At 45.2% G+C, this 18,267-nt stretch overlaps 1 protein-coding gene and 1 long non-coding RNA gene across 8 annotated transcripts in view; one reads left to right on the forward strand and one right to left on the reverse strand.

Annotated features, from left to right (window-relative positions):
* DAB2IP (DAB2 interacting protein) overlaps positions 1-18,267 on the forward strand; it is a 273,236-nt gene that overhangs the window by 38,517 nt on the left and 216,452 nt on the right. The gene's annotated exons all lie outside the window — the stretch shown is intronic.
* LOC143809332 (uncharacterized) overlaps positions 1-18,267 on the reverse strand; it is a 52,083-nt gene that overhangs the window by 29,300 nt on the left and 4,516 nt on the right. The window contains exon 2 of the long non-coding RNA XR_013222221.1: positions 12,885-13,019. This is a non-coding gene — a long non-coding RNA (uncharacterized LOC143809332). The remainder of the gene's footprint in view (positions 1-12,884; positions 13,020-18,267) is intronic.

Genomic DNA, 18,267 nt, shown 5'->3' on the forward strand with positions numbered 1-18,267 from the left:
ATCCTCGACCACCTTTAAGAACATATCAATATTGGTATAATCACCCGGGGGGGGCATCTTATTGCTTTTTAACTTAAGATCAGTATGTGGACCTAAACCCTCCTCCCTCTCATTATCCTCCAGAAGACCCGTCAGGATATTGACTCCTTCCAGATCCTCTTCCGATATACCGAGTTCTAAACATTGTTGTTTATTATGTAGAGAAAATTTTTTTTTCCATTTCAACTTACGACAGTACAGGTTTAGATCTTTCACCCATGAAAAGGTATCAAACAGTGTTGTAGGGACAAATGTTAGTCCCTTTTTAAGTACACTCATCTCTCCAGGCGACAAAGCATGGCTACTGAGATTCAGGATTTGATTATCATCATAACCGATTTTTACATTCGTTTCCTCAAATCGTACCCCCCAAGGGGTCTCTGTTCTAAAAAAGAGGAGGAGGGCATAGAGGTAGATGAAGACGAAGATGGTGCCATTTGTGCCAGGGGTCTTGGGGGTGCCCCAAAACCACCAATTCCATCTGTTGGACCACCATAACCTTGATCCTGACCCCTGCCACCTTGATATCTGTTTTTGTAATTCTTTAGTTTCTGCCATCTCCCTCTTCCCCTATATTGCGTAGAACCCCCTCTCCCTCTTTGTCTCCAATAGCCACCTGCTCTCTCTGTGTCCGAGCCTTCTGCTTCTGAGGAAGAAACCTCTGAGGTTGTGTCTACGCTTCCTGTAAAGTTATATGCCCTGTTAGTTCTAAACTCCTCGGAATCCCGCATAAACTGTGTGTGCTTCCGATTTTTTAGCTGGTTCTGGTAGCGTTCCACCGATATCTGCAGGGTGCTCTCTTTTTTATTAAATTCTGGGTCTGATTTGAACTGTAAAGTTTTTTCTATTAGTTCATTCAGTTGTTTCGAGGTAGTCTCCAGAATCTTTTTTTCTTCCTCTAACAGCAATTTCATAAACCTAACAGACGAAGCTGTAGACTCCTCCTGCCAGGCTTTAAGTAAGCAGGGATTATTTACTCTTGGTGACGGAGAGATGTTTATCCGCAACCCCTTAGGAACAATACTATTTTTGATATAATTCTCTAAGGCTTTTGTTTCCCACAGAGATTTCAGGTACCTCTTATAACATCCAGTAAGTTCCTTAAAAATGGAGTATATAGATGGATTGGAGTCAGTACCTGTATACCCCGAGTCAACTGAAAACACACGATCCGCTTCACTAGCCCAATTTTCAGAACAGATAGGCCCTGACAAGAATCCGGCCATATTACAAGAAATTCTAATGAAATTTTATTAAACGATGACCCAAAATTAGTATTAAACAGAAAACTAAACCAAAACTAATTTATACAGAATCTTACCTTAGGGCTAGGAGGAATTGTTCTAGCCCCGCCACCTTCAGGGCACAGGCCTACGATCTGAGGGAGAGATTCCGAGATCGGGGCTACCCAGATGAGATTTTGGATCCAGCATTTAGGAATGCCATGGGGAGGGATAGACGGTCCCTATTGTACACCAACAGAGAAATAGAAACTGAGAATGCTCCGAGGATTATTGGAACCTATGATAATCAAACTAATCGGGTATTCAGTATCCTCAAAAGACACTGGAGCATTCTTCGGATGGACGAAACCCTGACAGGTGTCGTCCCAAGTAGACCCCAGATCACCTTCCGGAAAGGACGCTCTCTGAAAGACCGGCTTGTACACAGCCACTATAAAAGAGAAAAGCAAGTGGGGACTTGGCTTGACAGACGGGTAAATGGTATGTTCATGTGTGGAAATTGCTCGTTCTGTGACTTTGTAGTTCCCTGCAAGAGTTTTGCCAGTGCATCTAATGGCAAACAGTTTTTTTGCAGGGATTTCTCTAATTGTAGGACTACGGGCGTGGTCTATATGGCCACGTGTGGCTGTCCAAAAAATTACATAGGGAAAACAAAGAGAGAGCTGAGGAGGAGGATCGGGGAACACTTGGGCGACATTAAGAACTGCAGGGATACTCCCATAGCACGTCACATTTGGGATTCTCATCAGGGTAACCGTGGAGTTCTCTCGTTCTGTGTCCTGGAGGTGGTTAAGCAAAATGGGAGAAGGGGCGACTGGGACAGGGTCATCCTACAGAAAGAAACCCAGTGGATATTCAGAATGGAGTCAGTTGCCCCTAGGGGATTAAATGAGCGGTTAACTTATAGTTGCTTCGTGTAAACTGTTTTCACTGATTCATGCTTCCCCGTTTCCCTGACATGAGTAGAGAGGCTGTGCAGACCTAATAGATGGTTTGTAGCACATAATATAGGGGGTTACTTGACAGTATAACTCCAATTATTCGCCATGGATAGGCTTTAGGATAAGATCGTTGCAGGGGGGGAGGGGCTTATGTTTAATGGGGTGGTTTAGACATGATTATTTGTGATTGAGTCCATGCCTGGGCTCATTAATCCATAAATACCCATCATTGGGGGTTCATGTCTGGTTGGCACTGCCTCCCGGTATTTATATTTACATATAAGCTGGTATTCCTAAGTGATTAGGTCTAGTATATGATTATTATGTAGCAGTGTAATTGGGTGATGCTTTGCGGTATTTGTGCACGCTAGAGATTATGCAGGAATATCCTGGTGCACCACATTTAATCTTACCCACTTTGCATAAGGTACACTGTACAATTTGCATTATCTGCGGGGGACTAGATAAAGGTGCCAGCGCAGCAATAACGGCCGAAAAGGGAGATAGAAAGGTTCACCACAATGTGCACCACATTTAATCTTACCCACTTTACATAAGGTACACTGTACAATTTGTATTATCTGCGGGGGACTAGAGAAAGGTGCCAGCGCAGCAATAATGGCCGAAAAGGGAGATAGAAAGGTTCTACAACAAAATGGAGTTAGCGCCTGCGCAGTTGGAAAGAGTTGAATAGACTTCTAATGTCCGAAAATGGCGCATGCGCAGTACAGGTACGCCGACAAGGATATGGGAGTAATGGCGGCCGTTATGTGCAGCGTGGAGATGCGGTTTCTGGACATCTGCATTACCGGCCATGCATTGATCCTCAATCCGCAAGTATGAACCAACTCCTTTTATATCGCCATTTGGGCGGGGGCTATATAAGTATCTTTTTGTCAGTGTTATCCCTGCACCTGCAACCAGGCACAGCATATCGCCGATGTGGCTTTAACACACGGCTCTTTTTCCCATGTGCCTCCTGAGGAACCATATCATGGGGGGGAAACGCGTAGAGGCGAGATCTGAGCACAGATAAGTGTATCAGATTTTTAATTATTTGTTCTTTGATGTTCACCATGTGTATACTTTAACAAAATTGTCACTGTATTCATGCGCCTTTAGTATATAGAGAGTAGTGCATCTCCTTTGCTTGTGATAATTTACCAACGGAGTTGATACATGGCATATGGATATTGGGGCTAATTCACTGTGCATTTTTCTTATAATTGTCATATACCTATGCTTCCATTGTAGCCCACTAGTACAGCCCCATAGGCACTTTCCCTGAGCAGTCTCATTTGTCTATAGGGAACTGCCTAGGGTCTATAAGGGACAGCCGCCGAGGAGCGGGGGCGCCACTTTGCGTTCAAGAGGGTGCCAACCTCCGCTGTTAGGCAGGGTAATCTGGGCAGGGGCGCATAAGGGTATAATAGCCAGTGAAGGAGGTTTAGAATAGACGGTCATGTGTGCCACATGTTATCAAACTTAACCTTTTGAGGCAGCAAATTGTTTTTTTGTCATTGTGGCACTTTGGTGTAATATCATCTGGCATCTGTTTTGTTTATATTAGGTTGGGCCCCAGGTGTGGGCGGGTATGTGGTGTCCATGAACAAATTTATTTACTAGGGACCCACAGGGCACCTAGGGTCAGCCGTCGAGGAGCGGGGGCGCCACATTGCGTCCAAGAGGGTGCCAACCTCCGCAGATAGGTAGGGGGTACCCTAGGGACGTGTAGGTACCAGATGTGAGGTAGGTGTTCCACCTTCTTTGCTCTTGAACATACAGGCCAGTCTGTAAACCCAGTCTCATATAGAAGGGTTTTTTAATAAGGTGTGTCGGTTTATTTATCCTAGTTTTGTAATAAAGATTCTGTATAAATTAGTTTTGGTTTAGTTTTCTGTTTAATACTAATTTTGGGTCATCGTTTAATAAAATTTCATTAGGATTACTAAGAGTAGCCATCTCCGTATATCACCAACAAATAAAGTAGCACTCTGTTGCGCTATAGCATGTAAACATGAAATCTGAATTGCATTACTACTCTAGAAAATATGAAAAATTTAGAATATTTGGTGCATAAATTGGCCATTTCATGTGTACCCGGCAGCTGCGATAAAGCGATTCTCGTTTCTGGGACCGATCCTTTGGGGAATCCTCTCATAGGCTGATAGCCTACATTTATATGGGAAGGTAGGATCCTGCTGTAATTAAAACCGCCAGAGGCTGATGGGTGGAGTGCTCGGTCAGAGAGCCTATGTATACAAATAACAAAAGACTGACCACCTCTAGTCTTCTCCGCAGCTTTATCTCTGACCTCTCTGGTGTGTTCCTTAGTTTTCATGATGCTGTTTGATCCCTAATGTTCTCAAACAAACCTCTGAGGTCTTCACAGAATATTTGTAGTTATACTGAGAAGAAATTACATGCAGGTGGACTCAAATTACTAATTATGTGATTTCTGGAGTCAAATGGTCACTCAGGATTTTATATTGGGATATCAGACTACAGGGGAGCTGAATACAAATGCAAAATTTTTATAATACAGGTGCTTCTCACAAAATTAGAATATCATCAAAAAGTAAATTTATTTCAGTTCTTCAATGCAAAAAGTGAAACTCATATTTCAAATGTTTATTTCTGTTAATGTTGATGATTATGGCTTATAGCCAATGAAAACCCAAAAGTCATTATCTCATTAGAATAATTAACAAAAAACACCAGCAAAGGCTTCCTAAGCATTCAAAAAGGTCCAGTAGGCTCCACAATCATGGGGAAGAATTCTGGCTTGACAGATGCCCAGAGAGCAGTCATTGACACACTCCACAAGGAGGGAAAGCCACAAAAGGTCATTGCTAAAGAAGTTGGCTGTTCACAGAGTACTGTATCCAAGCATATTAATGGAAGGTTGAGTGGAAGGAAAAAGTGTGGTAGAAAAAGGAGCACAAGCAACCGGGATAACCGCAGCCCTGAAAGGATTGTTAAGAAAAGGCCATTTAAAAATGTGGGGGGAGATTCACAAGGAGTGGACTGCTGCTGGAGTCATTGCTTCAACAGCCGCCACACACAGACGTATCCAGGACATGGGCTACAAGTGTCACATTCCTTGTGTCAAGCCACTCATGACCAATAGACAAAGCCAGAAGCGTCTTAGGCTGGTTTCACACTTGCGTTTTGATCTGCAGCGTTTTTACCGAAAAAAACGCATGCGTTTTTTCCCCCTATGTTTGACATTAAAAACGCATGCGTTTTTTTGTACGCGTTTTGCCGCGTTTAACGACGCATGCGTTTTTTTGCTGCATGCGTTATTTTGCAGAAATGCAACATGTAGTAATTTTCAGAGGCGTTTTTTTTCCGCAAAAAAACGCATGTGTTCATTTGCGTTTGATTTGCGTCAAAATATACATTGATGTCTATGGAAACGCATGCGTTTTTGCGTACATGCGTTTGCTTGCGTTTTAAACGCATGCGTTTTTATAGAAAAAAACAAGAATACACCCTGATAAGCCACCCCCCACCATCAGGTTGATAAAGGGATCCTAACCCTAACCCTAACCCTAGGGATCCAAACCCTAACCTTAACCCTAACCCTACCCCTAACCCTAACAATATGACAGTGAATACTCTCCGAGTTTATATTTTTAGTACTCTATAGCAATACCGTATATCTTGGGGTGTCCACATTGAACAAAGCTTTTTATTAGAAGAATGTCCTGGTCTCCAGGTCAACATAATAGCCAATCCCTATGGATCCCTAGGATCCCTAGGGTTAGGGGTAGGGTTAGGGTTAGGGTTTGGATCCCTAGGGATAGGGGTAGGGTTAGAGTTAGGGATTGGATCCCTAGGGTTAGGGGTAGGGTTAGGGTTAGGGTTTGGATCCCTAGGGTTAGGGGTAGGGTTAGGGGTAGGGTTAGGGTTAGGGTTTGGATCCCTAGGGTTAGGGGTAGGGTTAGGGGTAGGGTTAGGGTTAGGGTTTGGATCCCTAAGGTTAGGGGTAGGGGTAGGGTTAGGGTTAGGGTTTGGATCCCTAGGGGTAGGGTTAGGATCCCTTTATCACCTTGATGGTGGGGGGTGGCTTATCAGTGACCTGGTGACCAGGACATTCTTCTAATAAAAAGCTACCCCTAACCCTAACCCTAGGGATCCAAACCCTACCCCTAACACTAACCCTACCCCTAACCCTAAACCTAACCCATAGGGATCCTAACCCTAACCCTTGCTAATTCTATTAATAGTGGGTTTTCTAGTTGATTTTGATGATTGGCAGCTGTCACACACTTCTCAGCATGCGTTTCAAAAACGCAAACGCAGGAAAAAACGCATGTAAACGCGTCAAAACGCCGCATTTTTTTTACTGCATGCAAAAACGCATGCGTCTAAAAAAACGCAGCGTTTGCACGCGTTTACATGCGTTTTTTCACCACATGCGGGTTTTTTTTTACAAACACTGCAGATCAAAACGCAAGTGTGAAACCAGCCTTACCTGGGCCAAGGAGAAAAAGAACTGGACTGTTGCTCAGTGGTCCAAGGTGTTGTTTTCAGATGAAAGTAAATTTTGCATTTCATTTGGAAATCAAGGTCCCAGAGTCTGGAGGAAGAGTGGAGAGGCCACAATTCAAGCTGCTTGAGGTCTAGGGTGAAGTCTCCACAATCAGTGATGGTTTGGGGAGCCATGTCATCTGCTGGTGTAGGTCCACTGGGTTTTATCAAGACCAAAGTCAGCGCAGCTGTCTACCAGGAAATTTTGGAGCACTTCATGCTTCCCTCTGCCAACAAGCTTTTTGGAGATGGAAATTTCATTCTCCAGCAGGACTTGGCACCTGTCCACACTGCCAAAAGTACCAACACTTGATTTAAAAACAACAGTATCACTGTGCTTGATTGGCCAGCAAACTCGCCTGACCTTAGCCCCATAGAGAATCTATGGGGTATTGTCAAGAGGAAGATGAGACACCAGACCCAACAATGCAGACGAGCTGAAGGCTGCTATCAAAGCAACCTGGGCTTCCATAACATCTCAGCAGTGCCACATGTGGGCTGATCATCTCCATGCCACGCCACATTGATGCAGTAATTGATGCAAAAGAAGCCCGAGCAAGTACTAAGTGCTTTTACTGAACATAGATATTAGTAGAACAACATTTTGGATTTTAAAATCATTTTTCAAGCTGGTGTTATAAAGTAGTCTAATTTACTGAGATAATGACTTTTGAGTTTTCATTGGCTGTAAGCCATAATCATCAACATTAACAGAAATAAACACTTGAAATAGATCACTCTGTAATGACTCTATATAATATATGAGTTTCACTTTTTGTATTAAGCTGAAATAAATTAAAGGGAACCTGTCACCCCCAAAATCGAAGGTGAGCTAAGCCCACCGGGATCAGGGGCTTATGTACAGCATTCTGGAATGCTGTAGATAAGCCCCCGATGTATCCTGAAAGATGAGAAAAAGAGGTTAGATTATACTCACCCAGGGGTGGTCCCGCTGCGGTCCGGTCCGATGGGCGTCACTGTCCGGTCCGGGGCCTCCCATCTTCTTATGATGACGTCCTCTTCTTGTCTTCACGCTGTGGCTCCGGCGCAGGCGTACTTTGTCTGTCCTGTTGAGGGCAGAGCAAAGTACTGCAGTGCGCAGGTGCCGGGAAAGGTCAGAGAGGCCCAGCGCCTGCGTACTCCAGTACTTTGCTCTGCCCTCAACAGGACAGACAAAGTACACCTGCACCGTTGCCGCGGCGGGAAGACCAGAAGAGGACGTCATCATAAGAAGATAGGAGGCCCTGGACCGGACCGTTACGCCCATCGGACCGGACTGAAGCGGGACCGCCCCTGGGTGAGTATAATCTAACCTCTTTTTCTCATCTTTCAGGGTACATTGGGGGCTTATCTTCAGCTTTCCAGAATGCTGTAGATAAGCCCCTGATGCTGGTGGGCTTAGCTCACCTTTGATTTTGTGGGTGACAGATTCCCTTTAACTTTTTGATGATATTCTAATTTTTTGAGAAGCACCTGTATGTAGAAAACCATGTATAATTTCCTTACACTTCACAATACTTGTTACCCTGTGTTGGTATATCACATATAATACATTTAAGTTCGTGGATGTAACTTTAAAAAATGTGAAAAAGTTCACAGGGTATAAATACTTTTTCATGACATTGTATACTAAAAGAAGGACAAAATTGTAATAAAACATATAACAATGTATAAGTTTTTACAATTATAAGTAATTTGTGAGCAGATTTTGCTATGTAATCTGAGAGCAGCATGAGGTAGGGACAGAGACCTTGATTCCAACGATGTGTCACTTAATGTCCCTAGTGCTGCAGCCAGGAAAGAGCCATAGTTTTTTCTGCTGCAGATGTGACAGAGCTCAGAATGCTGAGCTGTGTATGACTCCGCTCCCACCATTGATTGGCAGATTTCTGTGTACATTGTGTAATGATAGCTGCTAATTAGTGATGTGTGCGGGGTTGAACCATGAGACAAGAAGACCTCTAGTGATAATCTCTAACTGATAAAACACTGATTGTATTGAAACAACAAAACACAACCCAGTAAGTGACACATCGCTGGAATCAGGGTCCCTACCGCTACATTATGTTGCTTAGAGATTACATAGCAAAAACATGCTGACAGATTTCCATTAAAGAGGACAATAACCCTCTCCTGCTTCCCCCCACTCAGGTTTATCTATGGCCATTTGTATATGTCAGTCTCAGTGTACGTGCAGCTGCAGGAGAAAATGTTCTATTCTCGCTGCTGCTGCAGATTACTTCTTGTCATCGGGGCAGCACTGAGCAGTGCTCAGTCAGCAGTCACTACACAGCGATCGCACAGTAATCACTGCCCTTCGCCCTGTGTGTGACCATTGCCCAGCACTACCTCCGTGACGGGAAGCGAGCGGCCGCTGGGTGAGTGCGACTTCCTTTTCTCCCTACAGCCGCACTTCCAATAAGACACTGGAACATGATGAAAACGGTATCGGTACCCCTGCATGGTGTCCCCTCCTAGGAGTTCTAGTGGTCCCTCAGCGCAGTGAATGAACTCGTCCTGTTCCTCCCTTCGCTACTACCCTGAAAATCTATATCCCATAAATATCGGATCAATACAAACCCCAATATCCCTATCTGGACCCCGCAGCCGGGCTGTCTACAATCGGTGCTGTCTAAGCCCTGTGCCTGGGATAGACACATTTTTGCCTGGTTATCATTTTCCCAGGAGAGACCTTCCTGTTTAATTACCTGTACACTGCAGAGAGTCCAGGCTTCAATTGGAATTTGAAGTGTTAGCTCTTCCTATGTCTTGATTAGTTTTTATTGCAAAACAATGGGGAGACAAAGAGCGCAATAGGGTCTTATCCACTTTACACAGAGGAGAATATACACCAAATTTGCTCACCTGGTTAGGATGAGATTAGAGCATGTAGATAGCGGCTGCTGCAGATCCACAGGTTTTCACTGACCAGAGAAATTAATGTCTTCAAAGAGAGATTTGTAGTTAAAATTCTGTGCTGCCGCTAAGATGAATTTCAGGAGAGTATAGTTGATACACAGTGGTTTTATTCAACGCGTTTCAGGGGTCTCATGCCCCCTTCATCAGAAAATATACCCTTACCAGGTGGTATTTCCAGATGAAGGGGGCATGAGACGCCTAAAACGCGTTGAATAAAACCACTGTGAATCAACTATACTCTCCTGAAATTCATCTTAGCGGCAGCACAGAATTTTAACTACAAATCTCCCTTTGATTAGTTCTTCTCACTTCCTAGCTATACGTAGTTTTCCCTCTTACCCATATGTCCAATGTGAGAGCCTACTTCACGAGGTTGAATTGTCAGCTCTTCTACTTCTGGAGGTGTCTTATGGATTTTTAATTTTCCTCTGTGACATTTCTTTTTAACATTTTCTAGGTTTTAAGAAAAAAGCATTAAATAACAAGAGGGTCAAAGGGCAAACGGTAAATGTGCCTGGGGGTAGGGGTTCAATGCTGGACTGGTGGAAGGGGCTTAAGGAGTGATGAAGGCCCACGCCTTGTCCGAGGTGCTGGCACCCACCGGGCAGGGGCTACATCTCAGCTGGTTGAAGGCCCAGGATTGATGGCTATGGATGACAGGACCGTAGAGCATCTTATACACCGTACGCTCTGTGCTCTCATCACCTTGTGCGCCATGATGTGGCGCATTCACAGGAGTCGCATTGTGCTGTGATCCAATGTGGCCGACTCCGTATCACCAAGTGTAGTTAGGAAATCTAAGGCCGAACTTCAGAAACCACCGACGATCTGAAATGTGAGGATTAGCACCAATTTTCCATGGGGAAACCGCCTGAGAAAGCAGCGGGCACACATTTTAGATCAGATCCTCGTGCTCATGTTCTCTGATGTATCCACGGATCCGCAGTCACAGCTTTTCTCATGTTTTAAGGTTTACGAGAGACAAATCACGGGTGATGGGTGCCATGCTCCAATCTTTTAACATCTCAATTGGCTCCCGTAATATTTGGTGTGACTATACCAACTTGGAGTATTCATTGCTGTAACCATGGAAACAAGCCAGGATTGCAGTCTGTTTCTATGGTTACAAAGTTTCCATCAGGAGATACATAAGATTCTGAGTCTTCCCAGGGCTGAGGCTTGAAGGCTGCTCAGGTCACAGCACTGGAGAGTCCACAGAAAGGCAACGCAACAAACGTCCTACACACTTTCTGCTTAATTCCCAAAGCACTTTCAACATCACTGCTTGCTGTTGATGAATTTTACCACTATATACACTCAGAGTCTGAGAATTTGTCACCAACTAATGTAGTGTTTTCCCTGCTCACATTACCACCATATCTGCTCACAGGAGTCCTTACAATATAGTCTTCTCACATGGGTCCTCACCATATAGTCAGCTGACAGTGGCCCTCACCATATAGTCTGCTCACAGGGGTCCACACCTTATAGTCTACTGATAGAGGTCCTCACCATATAGTCTGCTCACAGGGGTCCTCACCTTATAGTCTACTGACAGGGGCCCTCACCATATAGTCTGCTGACAGAGGTCCTCACCATATAGTCTGCTGACAGGGGTCCTCACCATATAGTCTTCTCACATGGGTCCTCACCATATAGTCTGCCGACAGGGGCCCTCACCATATAGTCTGCTGACAGAGGTCCTCACCATATAGTCTGCTGACAGGGGTCCTCACCATATAGTCTTCTCACATGGGTCCTCACCATATAGTCTTCTCACATGGGTCCTCACCATATAGTCTGCTCACAGGGGTCCTCACCTTATAGTCTGCTCACACGAGTCCTCACCATATAGTCTGCTTACAGGAGTCCTCACCATATTGTCTGCTCACAGGGATCCTCACCATATAGTCTGCTCACAGGAGTCGAGTCCTCACCATATAGTCTGCTCACAGAGGTCCTCACCTTATAGTTTGATCACAGGGGTCCTTACCATATAGTCTGCTCACAGGGGTCCTCACCATATAGTCTGCTCACAGGGGTCCTTACCATATAGTCTGCTCACAGGGGTCCTCACCATGTAGTCTGCTCACAGGGGTCCTTTCCATATAGTCTGCTCACAGGGGTCCTCACTTTATAGTCTGCTCACAGGAGTCGAGTCCTCACCATATAGTCTGCTCACAGTGGTCCTCACATTATAGTTTGATCACAGGGGGCCTTACCATATAGTCTGCTCACTGGGATCCTCACCTTATAGTCTACTGATAGAGGTCCTCACCATATAGTCTGCTCACAGGGGTCCTCACCTTATAGTCTACTGACAGGGGCCCTCACCATATAGTCTGCTGACAGGGGTCCTCACCATATAGTCTGCTCACAGGGATCCTCACCTTATAGTCTGTTCACAGGGGTCCTCACTTTATAGTTTGATCACAGGAGTTCTCACCATATAGTCTGCTGACAGGGATCCTCACCTTATAGTTTGATCACAGGAGTCCTCACCATATAGTCTGCTCACAGGGGTCCTCACCTTACTGTCTGCTCACAGGAGTCCTCACTATATAGTCTGCTCACAGGGATCCTCACCTTATAGTCTGCTCACAGGAGTCCTCACCATATAGTCTGCTCACAGGGATCCTCACCTTATAGTTTGATCACAGGAGTCCTCACCATATAGTCTGCTCACAGGGGTCCTCACCTTACTGTCTGCTCACAGGAGTCCTCACTATATAGTCTTCTCACCGAGGTCCTATCCTTATAGTCTGCTCACAGGGGTCCTCACCTTATAGTCTGCTCACGGGAGTCCTCACCACCATGGCAGACCACAAGGGGTCTTCACCATATTGTCTGATCACAGGAGTCCTAACCGCCGTGTCTGATCACAGGGGTCCTCACCGCTATGTGTGGTTAGTGGGGTCCCCACCATCATGTTTGCTCACCGGGATCCTCACCGCCATGTCTGCTCACAGTGGGCCTCACTGCCATGTCTGCTCACAGAGTGTCCTCACCTCCATGTCTGCTCACAGGGGTCCTCACCGCCATGTCTGCTCACAGGGGTCCTCACCGCCATGTCTGCTCACAGGGGTCCTCACCGCCATGTCTGCTCACAGAGTGTCCTCACCTCCATGTCTGCTCACAGGGGTCCTCACCGCCATGTCTGCTCACAGGGGTCCTAACCACCATACCAGCTCACAGGGGTCCTCACCTTGTTGTCTGATCACAGGGGTCCTCACCGCTGTTTCTGGTTACATGGGCCCTCACCGCCGTGTCTGCTCACTGGGGTCCTCACCGCCGTGTAGGCTCACAGCAGTCTTCACTGCACTGACTGCTCCCATGGTTCCTGTTTGTAGGGACCAACACAACAGTGTCAGTATCCACTGTTTCTGAAATTGCTTTCATTAGCTAATTAGATGTCAGTGAATGGAGTGTCAGGACACCAGACATGAGATGATGCAGAAAACTTGGTTAGGCTCTCAGGATCAATGAGACTTTTAGGCTTGCACGAGATAGTGGAGGCTACCAAGCAAGGAATTGTGGGAGTGCACCATATATCCATAATCTACAGTATAATAACCCTGTGATAATTAGCAGTAATGACATGACGTGTGTGATAAGGGGGGTCCTGAGTGCCCCTTAACCTCACTGCCGCTGACCGCAAGTCACACAGCACCCCATACCTGTATTAGCATAGTGAATGCAGCAGACAAGGTATAAGGAGGCAGAATATGAACTGAACGCTCCTGTACTATGAATAATAGATGAACATTTGCTGCATTTCCTCCCGCGCTGTCAGGCATGTGTTATGTGCAAGGTCTTTACAGCAGGAAGAGAATGACATCTACATGAGAGTATCTCTGCGGGGCACTGGAACAGAGAGTATTGTGTGCGTGGATCAGTCACTGCTGGGTCACAAAGATGGAAAGAACCTCAGCGCAGTGATAATGCTGAGAGGGAAGGACAAAGCGCAAAACCGCCACCGCTGCTTCCCCTGCTACATGTAACTGCCCCCCGCTGTCCCCTTCTGTATATAACCATCTCCACCCTTGTATGTGACTGCCCCAATCATATGTAACCATCCCCCGCTGCATAAAACTATGTCCACTTGTGTATATTACTGCCCCCACTGTATGTAATCCCTGTTGTCATAGCTCCCAACTTTCCTGGATTCAGTGGGACTGTCCCAATTTGAGAGGCCAGTCCCATTGTCCCAGCAGGCCAGGGCATTGTCTCGACTTCCACTCTGTCCGTGTGATGTCTTCTTCTCTCTGTAGCTCCTCCTCTGGGGTGAGGCCGGCATCTCATACTTGCAAGTAATTAAACAATTTTCTTATTTTCTTGTGATCTGGTCTCCCCGGGAATCAAACCCACAACCTGTATCATTGCAGGCAGCAGCTAAAGCCATGAACCACAGTTTCACTGCTTGGTAGGACTTTCATTACTTGAAACTGCATTGCAGTCTCTGACAGTATAGGCAGATTATACTGGTACATAGAAATACACTGCTATGTACAGATGTACCTCTATGTACCTGTATTCTAGAGGGAAAACAAAAGTAAGATTAAAAATAAAATCACTAAATAATAATGATAAACAATTACATTATTGTCATTTTTAAATAATACAAAAAATCACAAATCAACAAATAGCAGACGTATCCCTACAATCATAACGACCTGCAAAACACAGCGATCAGATTCTTTATGATGATCAGTAAATGGCGTAAAAAAAATCTTTTTTTTTCTACTGCTTTTTTCCTGCATGTGTTCACACCACACAACACAATACTCTCCTCTTAATTATTGCGTGTTTGCTGGGTTCCTTTTATGTCTTTTCCCCTTATTTGATGAGTTTCTGGTGTAGATGTGATACAATGTTATAAGCATAAAAAAGCATTAATTCTTCACTTAAAAATGCAACAACATTTTTTAAGGCTCCACATAGAAACCTATAGAGAAACCTATAGATAAAAAAGCACCAAAGCCGCACAGTTCAGCAGGGTTTTTAGATGCACCGATTGTGGAGTTCTCATGAAATCACATCCAGTTTCCTTTGACATTGAGGCTATGTTTGCATGTAGTTTAAATACTGTGTTTCTTATGCTGTTTTTGCACAGAAATTATATGTTTAAATGTCCAAGCAAATCAGATGTGATTTCATGAAAACTGCGCCCCCGTATGTCTGAACTGTGCAGTTTCGGTGCTTTTTATTTCTCTAGAGGCCTCTATGTGGAGCCTAAAAAACACATGTAAAAAAATTACTTTGTAAGGTGCAGAATCAAAGCTTTCCTGTAGTTTAAAAAATAGACTTCAAAAACATTGCTTCGTATCTCCACCAAAAAATCGTCAAAGGAAAAAGGCCTAAAAAATGAAGCAAAAATGCAATAATCAGTGAAGATTGTTATTGTGTAGTTTGGTGCGGATCCTGCAGAAACCAAAAATACAGTGTTTATGCTACATGTGAACACGGCCTTACAGAGACCAAAAAGACAGATGTCGTATAGTGAAGCTACATAAAGATGAGAAAGTTCTGGTGGCTCCGACTGAATGAAAGAACAAAAAATAATCCACAAATAATCCACAGATCCCAACTAGAGATGAGCAGGACGCACAGATGGCGTCTCACCAGCCCTGGCTAATCAAAAGCTGCGCCAGGATGTTGGAAGGTTAGAGATTCATGACCTCCCGTCCAGCTGCCAGGTACCCTTTACCTGGACCAGAGTCCCGTAAATCGATCTGCTCATCTCTAGTCCCAACTGTCCTGGATACAGCGGACGTTCCCGGCTTTGGGTCTACACCCTGCAGTCTCAGGTGTCTGCTGAATGTCCCTCAGTGCCACTGCCCTTCTAACATCTCCTGCCAGGGGAGAAAGAAATGTGTGTGGTCAAAATTTGCCACAGCATGCAAAACCCTGCATGATTTGTCCCTCTTTCTTTTCAAAAGTTGTGAGGAATGCCTGCTGTATGTAACTATCTCCCACTGTATGTAACCATCCCCGCTGTACATAACCATGTCCTCCCTTGTACATTACTGCCCCCACTGTATGTAACCATCTCCCGCTGTATATAACCATGTCCTCCCTTGTACATTACTGCCCCCACTGTATGTAACCATCTCCCGCTGTATATAACCATGTCCTCCCTTGTACATTACTGCCCCCACTGTATGTAACCATCCCCCGCTGTATATAACCATGTCCTCCCTTGTACATTACTACCTCCACTGTATACAACCATCCCCGCTGTATATAACCATGTCCTCCCTTGTACATTACTACCTCCACTGTATATAACCATCCCCCGCTGTATATAACCATGTCCTCCCTTGTACATTACTACCTCCACTGTATATAACTATCCCCCGCTGTATATAACCATGTCCTCCCTTGTACATTACTGCCCCCACTGTATGTAACCATCCCCCGCTGTATATAACCATGTCCTCCCTTGTACATTACTACCTCCACTGTATATAACCATCCCCCGCTGTATATAACCATGTCCTCCATTGTACGTTACTGCCCCCACTGTATGTAACCATCCCCCGCTGTATATAACCATGTCCTCCCTTGTACATTACTACCTCCACTGTATATAACCATCCCCGCTGTATATAACCATGTCCTCCCTTGTACATTACTACCTCCACTGTATATAACCATCCCCCGCTGTATATAACCATGTCCTCCCTTGTACATTACTACCTCCACTGTATATAACCATCCCCCGCTGTATATAACCATGTCCTCCCTTGTACATTACTGCCCCACTGTATGTAACCATCCCCCGCTGTATATAACCATGTCCTCCCTTGTACATTACTACCTCCACTGTATATAACCATCCCCGCTGTATATAACCATGTCCTCCCTTGTACATTACTACCTCCACTGTATATAACCATCCCCCGCTGTATATAACCATGTCCTCCCTTGTACATTACTGCCCCACTGTATGTAACCATCCCCCGCTGTATATAACCATGTCCTCCCTTGTACATTACTACCTCCACTGTATATAACCATCCCCCGCTGTATATAACCATGTCTTCCATTGTACGTTACTGCCCCCACTGTATGTAACCATCCCCCGCTGTATATAACCATGTCCTCCCTTGTACATTACTACCTCCACTGTATATAACCATCCCCCGCTGTATATAACCATGTCCTCCCTTGTACATTACTGCCCCACTGTATGTAACCATCCCCCGCTGTATATAACCATGTCCTCCCTTGTACATTACTACCTCCACTGTATATAACCATCCCCCGCTGTATATAACCATGTCTTCCATTGTACGTTACTGCCCCCACTGTATGTAACCATCCCCCGCTGTATATAACCATGTCCTCCCTTGTACATTACTACCTCCACTGTATATAACCATCCCCCGCTGTATATAACCATGTCCTCCATTGTACGTTACTGCCCCCACTGTATGTAACCATCCCCCGCTGTATATAACCATGTCCTCCCTTGTACGTTACTGCCCCCACTGTATGTAACCATCCCCCGCTGTATATAACCATGTCCTCCCTTGTACATTACTGCCCCCACTGTATGTAACCATCCCCCGCTGTATATAACCATGTCCTCCCTTGTACATTACTACCTCCACTGTATACAACCATCCCCGCTGTATATAACCATGTCCTCCCTTGTACATTACTACCTCCACTGTATATAACCATCCCCCGCTGTATATAACCATGTCCTCCCTTGTACGTTACTGCCCCCACTGTATGTAACCATCCCCCGCTGTATATAACCATGTCCTCCCTTGTACATTACTGCCCCCACTGTATGTAACCATCCCCCGCTGTATATAACCATGTCCTCCCTTGTACATTACTACCTCCACTGTATATAACCATCCCCCGCTGTATATAACCATGTCCTCCCTTGTACATTACTGCCCCCACTGTATGTAACCATCCCCCGCTGTATATAACCATGTCCTCCCTTGTACATTACTACCTCCACTGTATATAACCATCCCCCGCGGTATATAACCATGTCCTCCCTTGTATGTTACTGCCCCCACTGCATGTAACCATCCCCCGCTGTATATAACCATGTCCTCCCTTGTACATTACTACCTCCACTGTATGTAACCATCCCCCGCTGTATATAACCATGTCCTCCCTTGTACATTTCTACCTCCACTGTATATAACCATCCCCCGCTGTATATAACCATGTCCTCCCTTGTACGTTACTGCCCCCACTGTATGTAACCATCCCCCGCTGTATATAACCATGTCCTCCCTTGTACATTACTACCTCCACTGTATATAACCATCCCCCGCTGTATATAACCATGTCCTCCCTTGTACGTTACTGCCCCCACTGTATGTAACCATCCCCCGCTGTATATAACCATGTCCTCCCTTGTACATTACTGCCCCCACTGTATATAACCATCCCCCGCTGTATATAACCATGTCCTCCCTTGTACATTACTACCTCCACTGTATATAACCATCCCCCGCTGTATATAACCATGTCCTCCCTTGTACATTACTACCTCCACTGTATATAACCATCCCCCGCTGTATATAACCATGTCCTCCCTTGTACATTACTACCTC

Source organism: Ranitomeya variabilis, chromosome 2 (genome assembly GCF_051348905.1).
Source record: "Ranitomeya variabilis isolate aRanVar5 chromosome 2, aRanVar5.hap1, whole genome shotgun sequence".
Lineage (NCBI taxonomy): Eukaryota > Metazoa > Chordata > Amphibia > Anura > Dendrobatidae > Ranitomeya > Ranitomeya variabilis.